We start from the raw sequence: 22,990 nt of genomic DNA, 5'->3' as shown, positions 1-22,990 counted from the left end.
AAATAATAGCGGCTAAACGCTGGCGCGTGCGTGAAGCCACAACGGCGGTGACGGGCGGCGCTCATGAGGATGCCAGAGAGTATGGGCTTCGAAGGGCTCCTGCAAGCCTGCGGGCATGAATACGAACTTGACTAAGGTGGATTGGGACAGTGGGATGGCCGGTATGATAGGCAACAGTGACCTCGAGCGGAGGAGACGGGCGGCACTCATGGGGGGATGTTCTCGGGGATGCGGGGAAGCTCGAGGGCGCGCTGGGACATTCGGGAGGTTGTCTTGGAGCTAAGCAACTTGAGGGAATCCAACTAGATTCATCGGTAGAGGAGATCGGCAGCAGAGGTGCTCCACCGGAGTTGGGGAAGACAAGAAGTAAGCCGTCGATTCCGGGTGCCCGAGTCTGATTCACCCCTCTAGAAAATGAATCGGAAAAGTGCTCGATCTAATGGGCATGCTATAGATGCTTGAGGCTGCTGTTGGTCACACGTGCGTGAGAAGATGCCGGCGACGACATGAACCGTGCGCCTGTTCCGTCGGGGTGTTGGTTCTGGTGGTCGCCCTCACGCCAAATTGTGGCCAATCGACGGCTGATTACGCGGTGCTAAGCGCAACGGGACCACGCCGGCGAGCCCCCACACCGCCGCCTGTTGTTGGCTGCCGCCAGAGGTGAGCGCGAGAGACAGAGACAGAGAGATAAGAGAGAATAGAGTTTTATTTTTCCCTTTTTGGTGGGTCCACTTGTAAGTGAGAGAGGGGATGAGAGAGAGAGAGTGTTTTTTCTTATCCCTAAGGTAGGTCCCACCTGTAAGTGTCACAAATGCAGAGGGGCAAAATTGGCTAGAAAATTTCGTGTGGACGGTCAAACACTTTTGACCACACAGAAATGGTACGGAAGGGTATTTCTATAAGGACCTTTGACGGAAGAGGGGTATTTTTGAGCATACTCGAAATTTAGGGGCAAATGCCAGGTGTGGGTTCAAGTTAGGGGGAGAAATGGAATTGTCCCAATAATATAAGGCAAATACCACTGATAATCGAAGAAGACAACCTATCCAAATCAAACGTCGTTGGGGTAAGATGAGCTCGGAAATTCTGCTAGCGATGCCGGGTGAGCTTGGACGTCCTGTACGCCTCGTGCTCGCGTGCCGCTGGCTCCTCCCACCTTACAGTCCGCCAGCCTCACCGCGAGCTCCCCCGGCCTAGTCCCCATGCCGAAAGGCGCGGCTGCTTCCTGCGCTCCTCTACTGCTTCCTGCCCCTCCTGTCTGTCAGCCTCGACGCGAGCTCGTCCGACCTCGTCCCCATGCGGCGTAGCTACTTCCTCCTCCGTGCACACGACGCCCTCTTCCTATCCGTCAGCCTCGCCGCCATCCCATCCGGCCTCGCCTCCATGGAGGAAGAGGCGGGCTGATGCCTCCTCCGCCCGCACGCCGCCGTTCGCCGTGGCTGCCATCTTAGGGTGGGGGAGGTCGGCCTGCAGGTCTTGTCCCACTCGCTGGATCTGACGAGAGATGGTCTTGTGTAGAAGGGTGTGGAGAGTTCGAGAGGAGAGAGCTAGCTGAATGAGGACTGAGCTTAGTGGGTAGCAGGCTGGCAGAGCTGGTTCGTTGTTCGGTCGGTGGTGGCATCGATGCTTCGGTTTGTGCGTTGGAGGGACGGGCGCTTCACACGTTCATCCGGAAGAAAAAAAAATTGATAAGCGCTCGAACTAGCGCTCGTGCGTTGCAATCCCAGTCGCTTACACCGGTGCTTCCCCCTAAATTAATTTTCTTTTTAACGCAAGCGCCCAAATAAGCGCCCATGCATTGAAGATGCCCTTAGAGCATCTCCAACTGTTGGCCACCCAGGGGGCGCCTAAAATCATCGCCTGGGGGCGAGCCGGCGCAAAAAAACGGCCTGGGGGTGAGTTGCCCCCAGTCGCCGTCCCCAGGGCCGCCCCCAGGCGCGTCTAATTTTAAAAAAAAAAAACCGTTCGGCGAAGTTCGGTTAAACATGGCTAAATTTCGGCAAACTTTGGCATATATTACATGTTCGACGCGTTTACATAACAAATATAACTAAAAAAGAAATCGCTAAACGCGGAGTAGTCGCCGTCCTCGCCGTTGTCGTTATCGTCGGCCTTATCCTCCTTGACGCGGCCATCCCGGCTGCACCCCTGCCCGGCGTCGCCATGGCGGACAGGTGCCGGTGGCGCGTCATCGTCACTGTCGTCGAGGTAGACAACTCCTCCTTCTTCGCGGCCCCGGCGGCGCTGCTCGAAGCGCCGCTGTGCGGCAACCTGGCGCTCCCTCTCCATCCCGAGGAAGTCCTTGGGCGCCCATTTCAGGGCCGCATCATCATCGAGCGTCACCTCGCCGGGCTCCATCTTCACGGTGGGGAGACCCGGCTCCGTTTTCACCGTCGCGAGCACAGGCTCCGTCTTCGGCTTGACGAACTGCGGAGGAGCCGATGAGGGGGCTTGCCGGCCGCCTTCGTTGATGACGATGCCGGCGGTGTGAGTGCGCTGGCCGAGCGGCGTCTCCGCCGCGGGCTCGGTCTTGACGCCGAGCAGCGCCGGAGTGCCGGAGGAGTGGGAAGAAGGCCGCGACGAGGAGGAGGAAGATGACGAAGAGACGACCCTCCTGGGCAGCCATTTCCTGGCGCGTCGGTGGCGCGCCGAGGCCACGGGGCCGCCGGGAGAGGGTATGTTAGTGGCGGCTCGTTGCCGCCCTCAAGGTGTGCCAACACGCCGCCGAGCGTGCGGCCGGGGATGCCCCACCGAACGCGGCGGCCCTCGCTGTTCTGTCTGCCGCCCACCACCGGCGCCCCGTTGGTGGACGCCAGCCTCTCCTCCTGACGGCGCTCAAAGTACGCCGCCCATGCCGAGTGGTTGTCGGCGGCGTACTGGGGGAGGGTGCGTTGCTCATCGACGAGGGAGGCGCGCGCGAGCTCAACCTCGTCAGCGAAGTAGGCGGTCCTCGTCGCGGGGTCGGGTAACGGCGGAACGGGCACTCCCCCATTGCTGAGCCGCCACCCCGACGGCCCAGCGCGCATGTCCGGCGGCGCCGGGATGTTGGCCTCGAACAGGAGCCACGACTCCTGTTCGTGGAGCTAGCGGCGGCCGAAGCCGTTGGCCGCCGCCTCGTCGCCGGGAAAGCGTTCCGCCATTGGGGGAGGGAGAGCTCGGAGGAGGCGCATGGGAGAGGGAGAGGAAGGGCTCGACGGCGGCGGTGCACGGCAGAGGGAGAGGGCTCGGCGGTGAGGGGCTGGTGTGGGCTGAGGCTAGGAGGGCGCCGGCTTATATAGCCGCGCCCGTATGTACGCGTGGCGGGAGGGGAGGCGCCGCCGCGCCGCCCAGTGACGCGCCGACCGTGAGGAATCAATGGCAAGGCTAACCGCCGGCGGCAGACTTGGCATTGATTCCCGCGGGAACCGAGGCGATGAGGGCGATGAAGCGCCTGTCTCGCTGACTAGTCGGGCCCGCGGTTGTTTCGCGCCAAAACCACTCGCCCTGGCGCCCCCGGGCGCCCCCAGCGCGCCGGTTCGGCCTGGGTCCGCCGGCGCTGATTTCGGCCCAGGCCGGCGAAAATCGGGCTCCTGAGGACGCGACTGGGCCTTTTTTCGACGCCGGCGCGGAAAAAGCGACTGGGAGGCCGTTGTGGTGGCGCGGCTGGAGATGCTCTTAAGCGCCGCCGCGTGAGATATTTGTGCGTCGTGCGCGCCGCGTCGTACACTCTCTCCCTCTCGCTGCGTGCTCCGTCTCGTCGGTTCAAATCATCAAAATCAAAAACAAAAACAAAAACAAAAAGAAGTACCCCGTCTCTTGGAACGTCCCGTCAAACTGCACACAGCACCCTCTCTGCCCACTACTAGGACCCCCCTCGTTGCGGACGAAATCACTGTTTTGACCTTGTCACAGTTTTTAGTCGAAAACTGAACCCGACGTGAAAGTATTTCACGATTTGACCCATTTTAGCAACGCCAGAGGCCGCGGCGTTTCGGGTGAACATAGAAACGCCGACCAAGCTAGCGTTTCTGGCCAACACAGAAACGCCGTGGCAGCTAGCGTTTCTTCCCTAGCCCACAGTCAGTCCGAACCCGCTGTTTTCGCTGACGTGGCACATGTGAAACGCCAATGATCCTGGCGTTTCTGGACTGGATTAAGTTATGCGAGGCGGGCCGTGGGGGCCTAACCCCCAGTCCACTCGCAGTCGCCCCGGTCGGGCATCTCTGGACGAACTGGCGGCCGCCCCTTCCCTCTTCTTCACCAAATCCTCCCCAGATCTGCTATATTGACCATCAAAACGAGTAGATCGAAGCACCCCCGAGTTGCTTGAGGTATTCTCTTCCCAATCCTCCATTTATTTTCAGTCAAGATTGGCTATTGTAGATGCATTTTTTCAAACATGGTGGAACCATAAGATGAGTTATTAGTGATTTGTTTGATGAATATTTTGGGGATATACTGTTGAAGTATTCTTAGTTAACTTGTATAGTATTGGATTTAGAGAGAGCCCATTTTTTAGGATTAGGTTGAACCTATCATTTGTTAATAATTAGTTGTGATAGATTCTTTAGGATAAAATAGGTTGAAAAGAATTGGTGTTGGTAATGGGGTTCGTGATTTATATCTTAGGGATAATTTGTAGTAGTTCTCACACAATTTTGTATATGATGTGGTCATAATTTTAAGCATATATCATAACAAATCCATGTACCTTATTTTGTAGGATGTTTGAGCCGGATAAATATCCCGGCCTTGATGATTATTATGAGGAGAAGCATCGTGCTGTGCTTGTGAAAAGAGGGGAGGTAATTATGTATCTACATTGTCGATTCTCATATTGTGAGTATATTGTGAGTAGTTTAGAGAAGTATATAAATTGTGCGTGTGATTTTTGTAGGTTCCTCCAGTACTAAGGTTGAGAGGCCACAACCCACGTGAGTCACTTGTGTATGACCGTCGCTACGAGCCTTATTTTAGAAGAATGGATCTTCTCCAGTTTGTGCTCAACTTTAAAGGCACACCACCATGACTGAACTCGACGGCCATTACCGCCCTTACGGACCGTTGGAGGCCGGAGACGCACTCTTTTCACCTTGCTCTTGGTGAGATGACCGTCACTTTGGAGGATATTGCGATGATCTCCGGTCTTCCGATCGAGGGCAGAGCTCTTACCGGGAAGGTGAAGTCCGAGGGGTGGCGACAAAGGGTTGCAGGTTTGGTTGGTGTTGAACCTCCCCCGTGGATTCATGAAACAAAGAAGGATCCTAGGCCATCTGGTGTTTTGTTCTTGTGGCTACAAGAACATTTTTACGAGTGCCCAGAGAATGCCAGTCCGGCTGTTGTGGAGAGGTACGCCAGGGCTTACTTATGGAATCTTTTGACCCAAGTGGTGTTTCCTGACGGCACGGGAGACACAGCCTCGTGGATGTTCTTGGACCCTCTTCGTAACTGGGATGTTAAGTGGAGTTGGGGGTCGGCGGCACTAGCCTTCTTGTACCGTCAGGTAATGCTAATTTGATGAATTTTCATTATATGAAAGAGTTTTTTGCATGTCATTGTTTAATGTGTATAAAAATGTGCAGTTGGACGGAGCATGCATGAGGAGTAAGCCGAAATCTTGTCTTGGTGGTTTTGTTTGGGCCCTACAGATTTGGATGTGGGAGCGTATCCCTGTGGGCCGTAACTTGACCATTGCCCCGGAAGAACCTTGGGAGTGGCCTTTTGACGGGGATGAGGAGCGGTATCCCACTATCGCATACACGTGGGCTAATGTCCAAGTGTCTAGTATTGCAGCCATGGGGCGGTACAAGGCATACATAAGAGAGCTTGACATGCTTACTTACAACCAGGTAATTATCAAATGCCTTGCTATCTATTCAGATTTTTTGTTGTTGTGCATGAGCTAGTGACATGTTGTGATGTAGGTTAATTGGAGGCCGTACATGGTACTTAAGCAGTTCCCTTTGAGCAATATGTGCTTTCGTGACCAACATCTTTGGCGTGTGCGTTGCCCCATGATATGCTTTTTTGCAGTGGAGTGGCATCTTCCACATCGTATTTCGAAGCAATTTGGAGTACAACAACCCACCTCGCCGGATTATGTTGAGACAAGTGTGGTGCTACTTAGGTGAGAGTTTTTGTACCATATGTTGATCAATGTGTAACCACTGAAAAATGAAATTGATACCGATACTTCTCATGCTTTGTAGGACGAGCCGGCAACACAACAAGAATGTCATTAATTGGGAGGATCACCATCTTATGTGGGTGGACATGTGGAATGCTCAGAGGAATGCCCGAGTTGAAGATGATCACACACCTGACAACGACGAGGGGGCATATTTAAGGCATTTGGAGTGGCTTCGCAAAGAGTACAGAGTTATCCTTAAGGGTGCTTGGACTCGTGCCGATTGCTTGGAACTAATGCCAAGTGAGGCTGCTGATGGTGCATTCAACAACTCTATTAGGGAGACCATTGGAGCGCACCTAGATTATGGCCCTCTGCATGACCGAGTGGTATGCCTTTTTGTCTCTTTTTTGAACATGTGTCATTTCTTCATGAGTGGTGTGTCACTTAAGTTTTATTCAGGGCACGGAGCTATGGAGATGTATCAATGACAGCAATGTGGTGCTTGGCCGCGCACCTGGAAGAGAAACGGACGGTCTCGTTAGGAGTACTCTACAGGTTAGAGGCCTTTTTAATATGAACATATATTGTATATCATGTCAACTATTTTTGCATATTTACATGCCAATCATTTGCCTCTGCAGAAGGTTGTGAATCGTTGCCGAACACTAGCCGCTTTACTCTCTTGCCATGGCGATTCATCAACGGATGTGCGTGCACGTGCTCAGTATAGAATGGATGTCCTTTCTTCTGCTCGTCCATCTTCGAGCCAAGCACGTGCTATTTCCGCACGTCCTTCTTCCAGCCGAGCACGGATTGATGAACATGAAGATGAAGAGGAGGAGACAGACTACGATGCGGATCTGGACTATGTGGAGCTTGGGGCTTCGCAGATGGATGATGCTCCACAGCCAACTCAACCTTCTCAGCCTTCTCAAGAAACACGCCGAGTTAGCTCAAGGAACATCCGACGTCCTGGATGGCAGAACACTCCAGAGGGCTACGTCAACAGGGGGAAGATGCCTGCGAAAAGAGGCAAGAAGTGAAGTGATCACTGATGCGAGCTTGTTAGTTCTATATCTGGTGAACTATGTCACCAAGACTTGTTAATTATTATGCAAGCTGGATCATGTTATTTCTATGTCACCAAGACTTGTTGTTTCTATGTCACCAAGACTTGTTATTTCTATGTCACCAAGACTTGTTATTTCTATGTCACCAAGACTTGTTGTTTCTATGTCACCAAGACTTGTTAACTACAACATCATATTTAGATAGAACAGAATGCTCGTACAACAAGACAGTACAAACAACTACATAGAAGTACATCTAAATTAAACAGTTCGTACGAGTGAACTTACAACATACAACATACAACATAAAACTACATGAAGTCATCATCGTCATCCTCCATCGATGCAGAACTCTTGCCCTTTGACGATGAAGAACTCTTGCCCTTCGACGATGAAGAAACCTTTCCCTTCGACGATGAAGAACTCTTGCACTTCGAAGATGCAGAACCCAGAAGCGGTGGCATGAAGATATCATCTTCGTCCTCGCTCTCCTCAATCCATAATAATGGATTATTTTCTGAAAGCCTTCTGAAAGATTCACTCTTCGGCACCACCACCTTCTTCCACCTTTCATGTATCCTAAGAAGTTCTTTACGTACCTCTTCATATGTCCTTTCAGGCCATCCAGCCCTACGTAATTGGTGAGCCAACTCATTCATTATGGTGTCACTACCGGTGAGTTCGTCCCATGGAACTATCCTATTGTCCATCCTGAAATTGGTAGCTAGGCTCAGAAGAGTCCTGCTCATCCTAGGGTGAAAACTACGATCGAAAGGATAATGGGACATCTCAACTACACTACACTGGAATGCTTAGCCGACTCCGTCTGAAGGGGGTTTTATAGGTGGCGGGAAAGAGTTGGCGGGAACACATGGCGGGGAGAGTTGGCGGGAACACATGGCGGGAAACGGGTAGCGGGAAAGAGGTGGCGGGAACAGATGGCGGGAAAGAGTTGGCGGGAACACATGGCGGGAAACGAATAGCGGGAAAGAGTTGGCGGGAACACATGGAGGGAAACAAGGTCAGAAACGCCATCTACTTTGGCGTTTCTGTGTGTCCAGGAAACGCCAGCCGTCCCTGGCGTTTCTGTTGTGAACGGCAACGTTTCATGTTAGTGTCCCAGGCAGCCTCTGTCTTAAAGGAACGCCAAGCCAAGTGAAGCGTTACAAAGTAGAGCAGAAACGCCACTACCGTTGGTGTTGCAAGCATACACCGCAACTTTTCGTGGAGAAGCCCCAGGAAGCCTCTGTACTAAAGGAACGCCAAGCCAAATACGGCGTTTCTATGTAGGTCTGAAACACCAAGGTCGTTGGCGTTGCCAAAGTGAAGTGCAACGCCCCATGGTTTGGCGTTTCCATCAGAACATGAAGTCAAAGACAATCTTCAAACCAATTTTGACACCACATAAAGTAATTGTGACATCAGATTGTTCACCACATAAAGGAGTACACATAGAGGAGGCCAAAGCAATTGTGACATCACATAGTTCATCACATAAAGGAGTACACATAGAGGAGTCCAAAGCAATTGTGACATCACATTGTTCATCACATAAAGGAGTACACATAGAGGAGTCCAAATCAATTTAGAGTACACATAGCTCACGAAGGTCCAAAGCATGGCACAGTTCACATCATAGATCTATTGTGTAGAGCAAGGCCCCTTTTCCTTCTTCTTCCTCCTCCTCCCTTTTCCTTATGAGATGAGCCATCCTCAAGCCCCTTCATTGTTGCCTTGTTGGGTTGAGAAGCCGCCATATCTATGAAAATTTACAAGACATTAGTTAGTAAGGACAAAAACAACAGGAAAATAATATTGGGAAACATGAAAATAATTATAAAGTGTAGCCATGTACGGAAATGGTCCATCTAGGTATCCAAACATTCCTCTAGCATTACCACGGCCTCTACCCATGAAACCTCCTGTACCACCACCAGAACCTCTACCCCTACCACGAGCACCATCATCGGTAACTCGTCCTCGACCACGACCACCCCTGGATCCTCGGCCACCACTGGAACTTCTACCCCTACCACGAGCACCATCACCGATAACTCGTCCTCGACCACGACCACCACCGGAACCTTGGCCACCACCAAGGCCACCACCGGAACCTCGGCCACCACCAAGACCACCACCGGAACCTTGGCCACCACCAAGGCCACCACTTGAAGAAGCATTGTGCCCTTTTGAAGTTTTGTTTGTTTTGCAAGTCCTTTTGTTGTGTGTCGTTTCATTGCAACCACCGCATTGGTTCCTATCACGTGGCTCCATGAAATGTCCACTACCAAACTCTCTGGTGCTCATGAGGTCATCCATATCATTCCTGTATCGCTTTGTTCTCCTTCTACCCTTGGGTTGTACCATCATATCCGGATCAGGCCTAATGTTAGGACCGTGATACTCTGGCCACTGCGATGCGTCCAGAAAAGGCTGAAATCTAGACGCCCATGTTAACTTATGAGTTTGCAGGTTGAATTCATGCAACCTTACAACTACTCCATCGGCGATATCCACGTTCCTGATGCGGGCCGCCGACATCATGTGTGAGCATGGCCAGTGGTACTTACTAGGCCGCTCACAACTGCAATGTCTTGTCCTAAGAGCCACCTTAAATGAGCGAGCACCATATGATTGTCCATCTCTAGTTGTCCCACCTGGCTCATCCACTTGGTATTTCATTTCTACATTATCGAAACAAATGACTCGCTGGATGGCTGACTTGTCTCTCTAAAACTCCAGCCACTCAGCAACCTTCTTCGGATATATTTCATTGGGAGGCTTCTCACTATCAGCAATCAACTTGTCGATTTCATCAGAGTGCTTCAAAAAATACTCATTTAGCTTGTAAAAGGTATATTCCGCTATTGCCGTCACCGGCAACTGACGGGCACCCTTCAAGACAAAGTTGAAGCACTCAACAAGATTGCTTGTCATGTCACCATATCTCATGCCTCCTTCGTCACATGCCCGTGACCACTTGTGTCTCTCATCAATATTCCTTTCTAAGAAATCTTTCCCACCTTTATTTGCCTTCTCATAGATTGTGTTCAAGCGTGTGATGAATGACTTAACGGAGAAGGCTACACATGCGGAGTTAAGATCCTTGCAAAGATCCTTGTTTTTGCAAGCTCTGTAAAAGTTTGCAACAAAGTGCCTCAGACATCATCGGTGGTGAAGCCTCGCATGCCCTGGAATATGAATATCCACGGCCGCCAATATGCCTTGGTGCCGATCGGATATTATGCATACCTCCCGGTTCGAAGGAATGACCGTGCTCCTAACAAGTCTCATGAACCATTCCCAGTTGTCTTGGTTCTCCACGGAGACCAAAGCAAATGCCACAGGCAACACCTGATCGTTAGCGTCATGTGCCATTGCTATCATGATTGTGCCCTTGTATTTCCCTATCAAGAATGTCCTATCTATAGACAGAACCGGTCGACAATGCTCAAAAGCTGCAATGCATGGGCCAAACGTCCAAAAGGCACGACGGAACACTCCTTCAATATCTTGGACATAATGGTACATTCCTGGGTTTCTATAAGACATCGCTCCCAGCAACCTGGGTAGCCTGTTGTAAGCCTCTTCCCATCCACCGTACAACATTCTGAGAGCGACTTGCTTGGCCTTCCATGTCTTCCCATACTTGACCTTATATCCGAACTTATCTTCAATCCAACTCATCAACAACTTCACTTTAATGGTTGGATCCTCAGCTATATGTTTCTGGTATTTATAACCAATGAATTCCGAGGTTAGTTGACGGTGTGTCTTCCGTGCTTCTACGGCCGGCGGTGTGCATTGGTGAGTGGCTTTGCAACTAGTTATCTTCCACCAACCATCTTTCGTGAGTCTTCCATTCACTTTCCATTTGCATCTTTCTACCTCACATTTCACGGTGTATCGCTTATTGCAGTCCGAGTGAACAACTATGAAAGGCCTGTGGTGTTTGACAGCATACTCACACAACCACATCTTGAATTCTAGCATGTGCTCGAACATCAAACCTTTCCTCACGTACGACATCGAAATCGCGTCGGGTGTACTACTTGGGAACTGTCTAGCCTCAATTGTCTTGCTCATGCCACCGTCAACTATAGCCTTATCTGCAAGGCTAACATCACAAAACAAGGGAACTTTGTGATCCCTACCGGTGAATTTTGTGTACCACTCTGCTTCTTTCTCAGTGAAGCCATCCTCGTCCAACTCATTCATCGGGCCTTCATCATCCGAGTCATCCACACAAGCACGCTGATAGATAATGTCAGGATCCATGTCCTGATGCCTTACTTCGGCCTCTACATCACCAACAATGTTGTGATGCCTCTCATACTCTTCGTCGGAGTCATCACCATCATCTTTCATCGGTGCACTACCTCCGAACTCATATTGGGGATACTCATTGGCTTCAGCTTCAACTTTATGCTCAACAATAGGCGGCACACTACTAACCGGGCTCACATCATCTACTAAGGTTTGGTTCAAGTCAAGACGAAAGAGAGGAGCCTTCACCACCTTACTTGCAAATACTTCGAGTGACTTGACTGCCGAGGATGCAACAACCTCCTTATATGCAACCCAATGCAAATTGGACTTGATAGGCATTGTCTTCATTCGACACTTGTGTGCCGACCCAACATCATATCTTCCTACTAATTCAACTTGGTCACTTGCATCCACCCACTTTAATCTTATCCGTGTTTCTTCCACAACCTCTTCATAACTAGGAGTCTCAAGAAATATCAATACTTCCTCATGCTTGTCAACAATATCCACATTCATGAATGCCTCTTTGTCAACATAATGAATATTCACAATCTTGTCCATCTAAAAAAGGGGAACATAAGGTTAAAAATGTACAATGCTAAATATACCACATTTCTAACAAAACCACTAACCCTAACCATAAATCTTAACATTAGGCATAACCCTAACCCTAAATCTTAACATTAGTCATAAACCAAACAATAAGGTATGCTCAACAACATCACAATGCAACACACCATTGGAACAACAATACTAAAAACATCACATTAGATATCCATGTTCAAAACTAGGGTTAGGAACAACAAGACCAAATCAATCCAAATGGGCAAATCCAACCAATCAAAATTTGTGAGATGAAGGAGGTTACCTCAACGAACGAAAATGACACCGGATCCACGGACCAACCCAATCGATTTGCAAGGATTTGAGAGGGGCTAAGTGAGGGACACAAAGGGGGAAAAGGCCAAGAGCTCGGAATAGGCCAATGGGGGAGAAGAGAGTGAGGAGTGAGTGGTGGGTGCAAGCCCCACGACCACCTAAAATATCTGCACCAGAAACGCCATTGGTGCTGGCGTTTCTAGAAACGCTAGCTGGCTAGGCGTTTCAATCCCGCCAGGTCAGCAAGCAACGCCAACTCGGCCTGACAATGGGCCAGGGAAGAAACGCTAGCCTGGTCGGCGTTTCCATGTTCACCAGAAACGCCGCGGGCTCTGGCGTTGCTAAAAGGGTCAAAACGTGAAATACTTTCTTATCGGGTTCAGTTTGCGACTAAAAACTGTGACAAGGTCAAAACAGTGATTTCGTCCCCTCGTTGCTTCCTCCTGCTCTGCCGCCTCGTCTTAATCGCAGCTTCCCCAGACGCTGCTTTGCCATTAACCCCCCGGCCCGGCGGCCCCCCTCCCCCCGCATTCACCAATCCATCCAGGAAAACGAAGAAAACAAGAAACTCCAAAGCTCTCTAGTCTTTGCCGTGAGCAATCGACAGAGGTACTAGAATCCATCCGGTTGGTTGCAGATTCGACTGATGTTTTCGGTAGCAGACATTCTTTTCCTGATGTTGTTCCGTATTTTTGGACCTCCTTTTCGGTTGATATTGTTTTGCTCTGTTCTTCGTAGTTCCATCCCATTCGTTTCGTTCTTGGTCACCGCAGATTTCTGCCTGCATTTCTTCCTGAAGCTACATTCCAGTTTTGTAGTAGTATGCTGCAATACTCGCCTACTCCCCTTTCTGTCCTTTATTGACCTGCTTGATTTTCCCCTTTGCAGATCTGTTAGGGGGGCGCTGTTGCATCCACTCCTGCTGAGGTGACGTTTTCCCTGCAACTTGTTCGTATTTTTCTTTTGTCATCAGAGAAACACCATATTTCTGGGATGGGGGAGTTCGTCAGTGTTTATCATGATAGATCTTGATGTTGTAAGCTGTAACCGTTGCTGTTTCTAGAAGAGGTAACGTCCAATAAAGAAGCACATATTGTGTTATCCCTATTCCTCTCTTAGTATTTGGTACATCAACGTATTCGGGAAACATAAAAAAAACGTGCTACTCAGCTAAAAGAAGGGTTCTTGGACAACACTGTAAATCTACAATAAAACAGATTCGACACGGAAATTTCATATATAACTAGAGCACTTGGTACACCTGCCATTTTTTCTTGCCAAGCATGCGTGCATGTTGAACCGATTTGTGGTTACAAGATGCTCCCCAGAATCTTTTAAGCCTTTTGGCTTTGGATTGTAAACCTATTCATTAATCGATAAAGCCCCCGACTTCCCTGCAAAAAAAAAGTATTTGTGCATGCCGATTCGTCTGACTGATCATTTACCTGCCATTTTAGGGAGCCCAATTGCATTTTCTCTGTTACAACTCTTTTAAAATCATTACATGTGTATGCCTCACCGTGGATGTGCAATCCAATTGTATGCTCTGACTTATTCAGAAATCGACATGATGTTTTTCTTTTCCTCTGGCTAACTGGCAATGACTGAGTTTTCAGATTAATTTTTATTTCCATGTCTGGTGTCTCCAGTTAGCACTTCATACAACACAAATACAAATTCAAGTTTTATTTTCCTAGGTTCCGATTTTCATTGCTGTTCTTAATTTAATGTAATGTAATTTCGAAGTTGATCCTAGTAGGGACTTTAAATTTGATCATGTCTTATGGTTGACATTTGTCACTAATTTGACTTTTCATGCCCACACATATAATTTTTTTAAAATTCTTTTATATGTGGTTGAAACTATTTCTATTTAGCAAAATAATTCAGGGAAATCAGGAGTTCTCTGTATCAAGATTTAGATTTGCATTTATTATTATGAATTTTTTAATTCTCAGAACATTTATTTGGGTGCACATTTATCGATTTACAAGTATGTTGACTTCATGCATGGTTTAGATTCCAGCTAATACTATTTAATTTTCCTTTAATATTTGGAATATGCAGACAAATGAGTTAGTAAAACTAAGATTTATGAACAAGAAATGACACCTTGGATAATACTTCAGTTACCTTTATTTTGCTCTTTAGGTAATTCATTGGCAACTGGCACTTGTTATTTTGGCACCTCATGAACTTGTACCAAAGAAAGTTTGCGTGGATGAAGAATAAAAGTACAAAAAGGAAAAGAAAGTGCCATCTCATTAAATTTAGTGGAATAATGATACATAAATTCTGAGGACAGTAAAGATTGTGTACTGCTTCTAACCCCTGACCACGGATGTATCAGTTACTGGTTTCCACAATAATTGGTTGATAAATTAAACCCAAATGGATCTATATTCTGATATTTTATAGGTCCAGTTGCAGGCTATATGGCTGAGACGGGAGGCGCACGTTGTTTGCATGCAAGCCTTGATGTGTTGGCTTCTGATGTTCACTCCAGGCTGGAGTTCCACAAGAGTGCCTATACGGACTACGCCGGCATCAACAATGCGCTTCACTGTGTCATGGAGGAAAAAGCAACGCTTCTGCTACAACAGAATGGTAAAAACTCTTGTGTTTTAGTAGGAATTTCCATATCCTTTAGTATGTAATAATAAGCGTCTGGGTGATAACTTTGAAGTGCTCGTAATTTCTACATAAGAAGATCGTATCGCAAGAGATGAATTCTGTTGCCATGACATAATAGGATCATCAGAAACACAGTACTCCCATCTGTTTGTTAAAAAATATGTTTTGTGCATGGACTTGGTCTCTGCTATGCAACTTTTCTATGTTTGTCACATGAGAAATTTGAAAATTTGTGATATAATAAATGCATTTTCTCTTACTGGTCTAATAGTATTAGTTTCAAAATAACGATACTAAATAAGATTTCACATGGTGAGTCACAGTTAGAAATGTTTTGACTGTACACATTCTAGGATGTCATCTAAGTACGACAGGGCGAGTAGTTTACTACCTTAAGCTATACAACCGATACTTCACACTTGAATTTTATTGTCAGCCAAACCAAAAGATAATCCTAAAAAACTAAACTGAGCTTTGTTCTATTCTTTTTGGTACTGTGAACAGCTGTCACTGAAAAGGACAAACTGATCACTGAAAAGGACAAACTGATCGCTGAACTGAAAACAAGGAATGAAGAACAGGCAGCAGAGATTGAATCTCTAAAGGAAGAGCTGGAAGCAAGGGAGTCTAGCCATGTACTACTAGCACTGCAGGGAAGTGGTCTTCAGAGTAGCCAGTCTGGAAGAGTGAGTATTTTTCCTTGGAGCAATTGGAAATCGCATTTTGATTGCTAATCCTTGCTGCGTTGAATGAATTTGAGGGACACTACCTCTGTTCAGATTGCAGATTACAGTATAGCATCTTGATCGTTCTTTTGTTTATGGATTTTTTATCAGATCTTCAGTTTATTAGCTGCAGTTGATCTATGTGGATCTTTATTTGCAGTAGTGCTGTCGAGTAGTTACATTTCATTGGGTCATTGACTGGTAAACTAGTATAGTGATCATTGTCTTATTCTTATTTGGAGTCATTGATCTTGGTGATTTAACAAAGTACAAAATTTTCCACTTTATTGTGTACGTGTGTTTGTCAGCGCAATGTAATGCCCTGATGAATCTTTATGCACAGAATAAACGGACACGAGAATCTGATGGCAACGGTGAAGTTGCTGATGAGCATGGTGTTATGGACAATCCTGATCAAGATGATCAAGGTTTAAGCACTGAGCTTGAGAATGCTAAAAAGGAACTTTCTGATATCCACTCTAAGCTGATCAAGGTTCGGTCACCCTCTGCTGACATTAGATTCTGCATGCATTCTGATCATTACTTTTTGAACTTTTTTTATATGGCAAACAGTGGAGAAAAGCCCCACTGCAGTTTTTATTAATAATAACTAGAAGCAGTAAAGTGTACAAGACGATAAGCAGAGTTAACCCAGAGAGCTTAATAAGTGAATAATGACCTAATAAAAGAAAGAAAATAATATAAGACGTTTCAGGTGATACCTACTTAAAATAAACTGAAAATCCTTGTTGAAGTTACTCAGCCATTCTTTGGAAAGTGTGGAATGTTTGCTCGTAGCTCTATGGCCAACCATGGCTTGTTTGGTCACACTATTTTAACTGTTCTGTTGAAAAATGAACACGAGGTGGAATATTGAAAATTTCTTGTGCTCCAGGGATTCATGGATATTAGTGCTACTTAATTACGGAATATTGCAATAAAGAATATAGGCGAATTGAGCTACAAGCCGTTCCAACAGGCATGCCTTAAGAAGCTGCCTCCAGAAGAAGCTTCGAAGAAAGCTTCTGAGTTGTACAACTTTTGGCAGAAGCAGCTGCTGAACCCAGAGTGGAATCCCTCCAAAACTGTCATGGAGAAAGGTAACCCTAAGGAAGGTATCTCTAAGGTACTACTGCACCATCTTGTCTGAACCTCAAAGTTCTTTTACAGACCATAACCTGCCTTCCTTATCATTTGGTGGAGATGATAATTTATGAGATTTTACTATTATTTGTGTGATTAGGAGATTGATGTCGATGATGCCGATCTGCTAAAGCTACGTGCTGAATGGGGTGAAGACGTGTACAAGGCTGTGGCGAATTGTTTGGTGGAAATCGAAAAATGTGGCAGGCTGACGGACAGAACCATCATACCCGTGATTTGGAATCAAAAGGTGGACAGGACAGCCACTCGCAGTGAAAGTGTTGAGTACATGTGCAGCCAAGTGAGGCGTCTGAGAACTCGCAGGTATGACAGTACGAGCTTAACATGTGTTTTCAAGTAAGAATCTTCTGCTTCTTATAGATTGTCCTTTGTGTATAATTTAAAACAGAAACATTAGTACTGATTGGAACGCCATAATGGTATTCATAGTTTTTGATGCTTGTGAGAAATGGCAATGCAAACTAGTAGGAGTATCTCTTAGGAGCTGGGAAAGCCAAACATTTTTGGCCTTCTAATACATACTAAATAGATCTCGCATGATTTATAGTAGCCGATTTGTATTAAGTGAAAATCTTATATGAACCTATGTCCACATTTACCCCTCCATGAGTTCGTAGACTTTTGTGCTTCCAGAAATTTTTGCCGAAAATCACAATGTTCTAAAAATGTTAAATTTAGGTACATGTAACAAATTGTGAAAAAAAAGAACCATATGTACTCTGTACAAAAGATGAAGATAAGAACATGTCTTTGGTACGTAATTTGGTACCTCCTGTTTCCTTGTACAGTACACATAATCACATTCTTCAATGAATATTTGTACATGCACCTAAATTATTTCGTGCAGTACCATGAATGTTTTAGATCTTTTGATACAAACACTTGAATAAGTTAATATGAATGAGCCCACGCTCATAAAACATAAAATTTGATTTGATAAAATTAGATTATACTCCCTCCGTCCGGAAATACTTGTCATCAAAATGGATAAAAGGGGATATATCTAGACATATTTTAGTTCTGGATACATCCTTTTTTGTTCATTTTGATGACAAGTATTTTCGGACGGAGGGAGTATATAGTACCCATTAAATATATTTTGAAGACTTGTCTGGATGTATGCAGGAACTGACTTTGCAGGCGCAAGGCAGGCTGGTGGAAGGACATGGAGGTGATTTACTGTTCTTTGAATCGCTTTAATTTCAGATCCTAGAAATTCTGGACCTTATAAATTTTGAGAAAGCAATTTTCTGAAGAAAAACATGAACCTAGCTGATGTTGCATGAAAAAATATTAAAATTAAACCAATACATCTGATCCTGTTTTCTGACTAGGTCTGTCGTATCGACTCCATTTTGGAAACAGGGGCAGTAGAAGTAGCAAACCTATGGTGAAGAGCTGAAGACTGGAGGAGTCTTATTTTGTCGAAGAACGAAACCGCAGCTGATCGTATGGCAGAACATTGTCATGATCCGTGTGTTATGTGATCGTTTAGTACTCGTGTGCTATGTGATCGTTTAGTACTGCCTAACTACGAACCTTAAAATAGATTAACGCATGCAGCCCTTTTGTCCATCGTATTTTAGCTGTCCTCTCCAGCAGCAATTCAGCGGCACCTACATTACTTTGAACTGTAAAGCTTGCTGATGCGGGGAACTTTTGCATCGTTGCACTGTCGTGCTGCACTGCAAACGTAATATATTAAACTAGCCTTTTAAATTGTCTCTTGCCTGTTTTATTGTTTGTCTAAGCTTTTCCTGGCCATTTTTTTTAGCAAACACAATTCGGCAACTGGCTTTTGGCAAATCTAATTAGTTTTTGACCGCGACAATGGCGATGTTGTGATGGCCCACGAAATCACAACTTCAGTAAAAAAAACGCTTAAAGTTCCAACTCTGGAACTGGATGAGCGAACAACCGCAAGTTTGAAAGATTAAAACTTGATACTTATTGTACCTCGTGTGGGATTCAATTACTTTACAAATCGTGAGGTTATGCAGGATCCAATTACTTTATGAATCGTGAGGTAATCGGGTGGTTGGGATGGGTTGACTGTGCCCTCGTGCGGGCCCAACTACTTTACGAATCGTGGGGTAATCAGGTGGCTGGGTAGGTGCGTGCTCCACACGTGCATGCCCCTGTGAATTTTTGGTGACTTAGGGCAATTGCAACTGTGATCACCGAAGCAGATATCACTAAATGTTCGTTGTCACGTCCGGTCTTGTTCGTGAATAGGATAGAGGGGAAGGACGCTTGAACAAATGCAGAATAAATCTAACAGTTAATTTATCAAGCACAAAACCTACAACAATTAAGCTCACCTATGTGCACCAGCAACTTATGCTAAGCAAGATAAGCAACTATGTGATAGAAAGATATATGGCAAAGAACAATATGGCTATCACAAAGTAAAGTGCATAAGTAAAGGGCTCGGGTAAGAGATAACCGAGGCACTCGAAGACGACGATGTATCCCGAAGTTCACACCCTTGCGAATGCTAATCTCCGTTTGGAGCAGTGTGGAGGCACAATGCCCCCAAGAAGCCACTAGGGCCACCGTAATCTCCTCACGCCCTCGCACAATGCAAGATGTCGTGATTCCACTAAGGGACCCTTGAGGGCGGTCACCGAACCCGTACAAATGGCAACCCTTGGGGGCGGTCATCTAACCCGTACACTTCGACAACCCTTGGGGGCGGTCACCGGTACCCGTCAAATTGCTCGGGGCGATCTCCACAACCTAATTGGAGACCCCGACGCTTGCCCGGAGTTTTACACCATAATGATTGAGCTCCGAACAACACCAACCGTCTAGGGCGCCAAGGCACCCAAGAGGAACAAGCTCTAGGGTGTCCAAACACCCAAGAGTAACAAGCTCAAGGGTACCAAACACCCAAGAGTAATAAGCTTCTCAATTTGTAACTTCCACATATCACGTGGAAAACTCAAATTGATGCACCAATGCAATGGCAAGGGCACACGGAGTGCCCAAGTCCTTCTCTCCCAAATCCCACCAAAGCAACTAATGCTAGGGAGGAAAATGAGAGGAAGAACGAAAGAAGAACACGAAGAACTCCAAGATCTAGATCCAAGGGGTTCCCCTCACTTAGAGGAGAAAGTGATTGGTGGAAATGTGGATCTAGATCTCCTCTCTCTTTTCCCTCAAGAACTAGCAATAATCATTGGAGGGATTGAGAGTTAGCAAGCTCGAAGAAGGTCAACAATGGGGGAAGAACACGAGCTTAAGAGATGACGTTCAATGAAGAAGAAGACCCCCTTTTATAAGTGGGGAAAATCCAACCGTTATGCTCACAGCCCGCATAGAGCGGTACTACCGCTCCAAGGAGGTATTACCGCTAGGGCGGTAGTACCCCTTTGAAAAACAACAGCGAGGAAGCAAAAGGCCAGTAGAACTGCCGGAGCGATACTACCGCTCGTCCTCACGGTACTACCGCTCGACCTCACGGTACTACCGCAAATAGTAGCGGTACTAAAAAAAAATACTTCCGTGCCTACCTTCGCTGAGCAAAACACGAGATTTTGGTCCGGAGCGGTACTAACGCTCAGGAGCCGCGGTAGTACCACTCTGGAGTGGTAGTAAAAATTTACATCCGCTCTAGTCGCGGTAGTACCGCTGCAGCCTTTACCAAAGCAGCCACAACTTCTGCAAACGGACTTCGAATTCAACGAAACCAAGTTTGTTGGAAAGCTAACGACATGGGCTAACACAATCTTGATAGAAATATCAATAAGAACCAAATGAGAAAAGGCCCATAAGAAAATGGTGAGAACCCTTCCTCGAATAAGAGCGGTAAAACCTCCAACACCGAAAACATCATAGAAGACGCATGCGAACTCCGTTTTCGATGAACTAAAGCTTGTCATCAAGATGACCATAAGCTCTAAGACTCACAAAGAGAACCAAACAAGAACCAAGAGACAGGATGCAAGTATGCAATGGTTTGAGCTCTCTACTAATGATATGATCAAGCTACCAACTTGAGAGCCCCCCTTGATAGTACGACAAACGATCCTATAACCCGGTCTCCCAACTACCAACACGAGACCGGTAAAATACAAAACCTATCAAGGTCAAACCTTTGCCTTAAACGTGGTCCACTTGAGCTAGATGATGGCGATCTTGACTCCCTCAAGTTGGACCACCTTTCTTGAATGCGTTGGCTCGATGAAGACTAGATGATTGCTTCCCTATAGTCCACTATGGGTGAGCCACTCTTCGGCACATATTCACAAGTCCATTGACACCACAATGGATGACAAGATTCAAGCACTTTATCTCTTCGTGATGCTCCACTTCAACTTGCACACGGCAATCTTGATGATGATCACCACTTGATGTCATCATTTCCATGGGTTGTATGATATCTTCCTCTTGATGCAAGCCCATGGACACGTACCTAACCCCACATAGAACTCTCACATAGACCATGGGTTACTACACAAAGTGCAACGGACAATGCTTACCATACCATGGGATCACTCGATCCCTCTCGGTACATCTTCTATGCTTTGTGAGTTGATCAACTTGATTCACTCTTGACTTAGTCTTGATCAACCTTGAATCTTTCCAACTCTCTTCATTTGGATGATGTCTTGAAGGTAAACATGAATGATCACACAATCTTCTTCTTCAAGACATGCTTGCAATAAGCTCAACACTCATATGACCAATCTTTGGATAATTCCTTAATAGCACCTTGGTCAACTCATAAACTCCTTGAAACCAGCACATGGACTTCAAGAAAAGCCTATGGACAAATCCTTCAAATATAACTCAAGACAACAATTAGTCCATAGAGATTGTCATCAATTATCAAAACCAAACATGGGGGCACCGCATGTTCTTTCAATCTCCCCCATTTTGGTAATTGATGACAATCACTTTCAAGAGAGTTTATATAAGGAATTATGCATCACCATGCAATGCAACGACCAGTAGTGCATGCAAATGAGATGCAAATGCTAAGGAACAAAACCAAAGCAAGAGGAGATAACTCTCTAAACTTCTCCACAAAACTGTCTGAAACTTCTCCCCCATTGGCATCGATTGCCAAAATGGGCGAAAATCTAAGATGGCTAATATAAATTGTGGTCCTCCATAAATTGTGTATTTCTCAACAAGAGAGTGGAATGAAATACACATACCCAAAGGTAAATACTTGGAGGAACACAAACTATATTGAGGCACAAAGATTGCTAAAGAATGATATGCCACAAAGACATAACAAAGAGAGACACAAGCAATGAAGCAGTCAAAATATACCAATTGAAGCAAGCAATCAAAGTATATCAACTGAACCAACTAGACCAAGGATCCTATGAGCCACAAGAATAAATGATATTATGATATGAGCATAGGAGTGTTCTAAAGAAACTAGAGAAGCTCCCCATGATTTGTGCACAAATAAGAATATTTGTATTGGATACAAAGTGCACAAAATAGGATCATAGCTCCCCTAAAATCAATAGAAACTCACAACTAGTGCAAGAGAGCATATAGGAAACAAAGCCTAGCACTTGAAACAAGCACATGGTTGAGAAACATGTAAAAGAGGCAACTTAAGAATAGGCTCAACCAAAATGATGTGTGTGAGTCATGACAAAGCACTTGAGAAGACTAATATAAGGATGAGCATAAAGCATCAACATAGTCTTGGGTAAATAAGATACACGGTGCATGACATGTCCTCCCCACACACACCAAGCAAAAGGGTTCACAAGCACACTAAAAATGTAAAAATAAAACCAACACTTGTGACAACCCATGGTGAAGATAGAAGATGAAAGCCTCATCAAGACGAGGGATACCAAGATGGCAAAAGCCTCATAGAGATAAGCATGAGGAAAATAATCTTCACCACACAAGAGTGCATCAAGATGCAACGAGATAAGACACACACTCAAGGCAAAAGCTTTCATGGAGCCACCAAAGAAAAAAAAAGACAAGGTGGACATGAAAGAAAGGATATCATCTAGATATGCAACTTCTCTCAAGTGTATAAGATTCTAGGTAGACGAAATCATGATGATATATATCTACAAAGAAGGATGTACACCCGGAATAGTTACAACACGAAGGAACAAGATATCCAAAAGGAAGTCATATATATACCAATAAAA

The 22,990-nt window shown here is 46.0% G+C and overlaps 1 pseudogene; it reads left to right on the top strand.

The window, feature by feature from the left end:
- Positions 1-12,792: 12,792 nt before the first annotated feature.
- Positions 12,793-18,569, top strand: LOC123110683 (factor of DNA methylation 1-like; annotated as a pseudogene).
- Positions 18,570-22,990: the final 4,421 nt, after the last annotated feature.

Source organism: Triticum aestivum, chromosome 5B, assembly GCF_018294505.1.
Source record: "Triticum aestivum cultivar Chinese Spring chromosome 5B, IWGSC CS RefSeq v2.1, whole genome shotgun sequence".
Lineage (NCBI taxonomy): Eukaryota > Viridiplantae > Streptophyta > Magnoliopsida > Poales > Poaceae > Triticum > Triticum aestivum.
The sequence above is the reverse complement of the archived record's forward strand: the minus strand, read 5'-3'. Positions and strand labels throughout refer to the sequence as shown.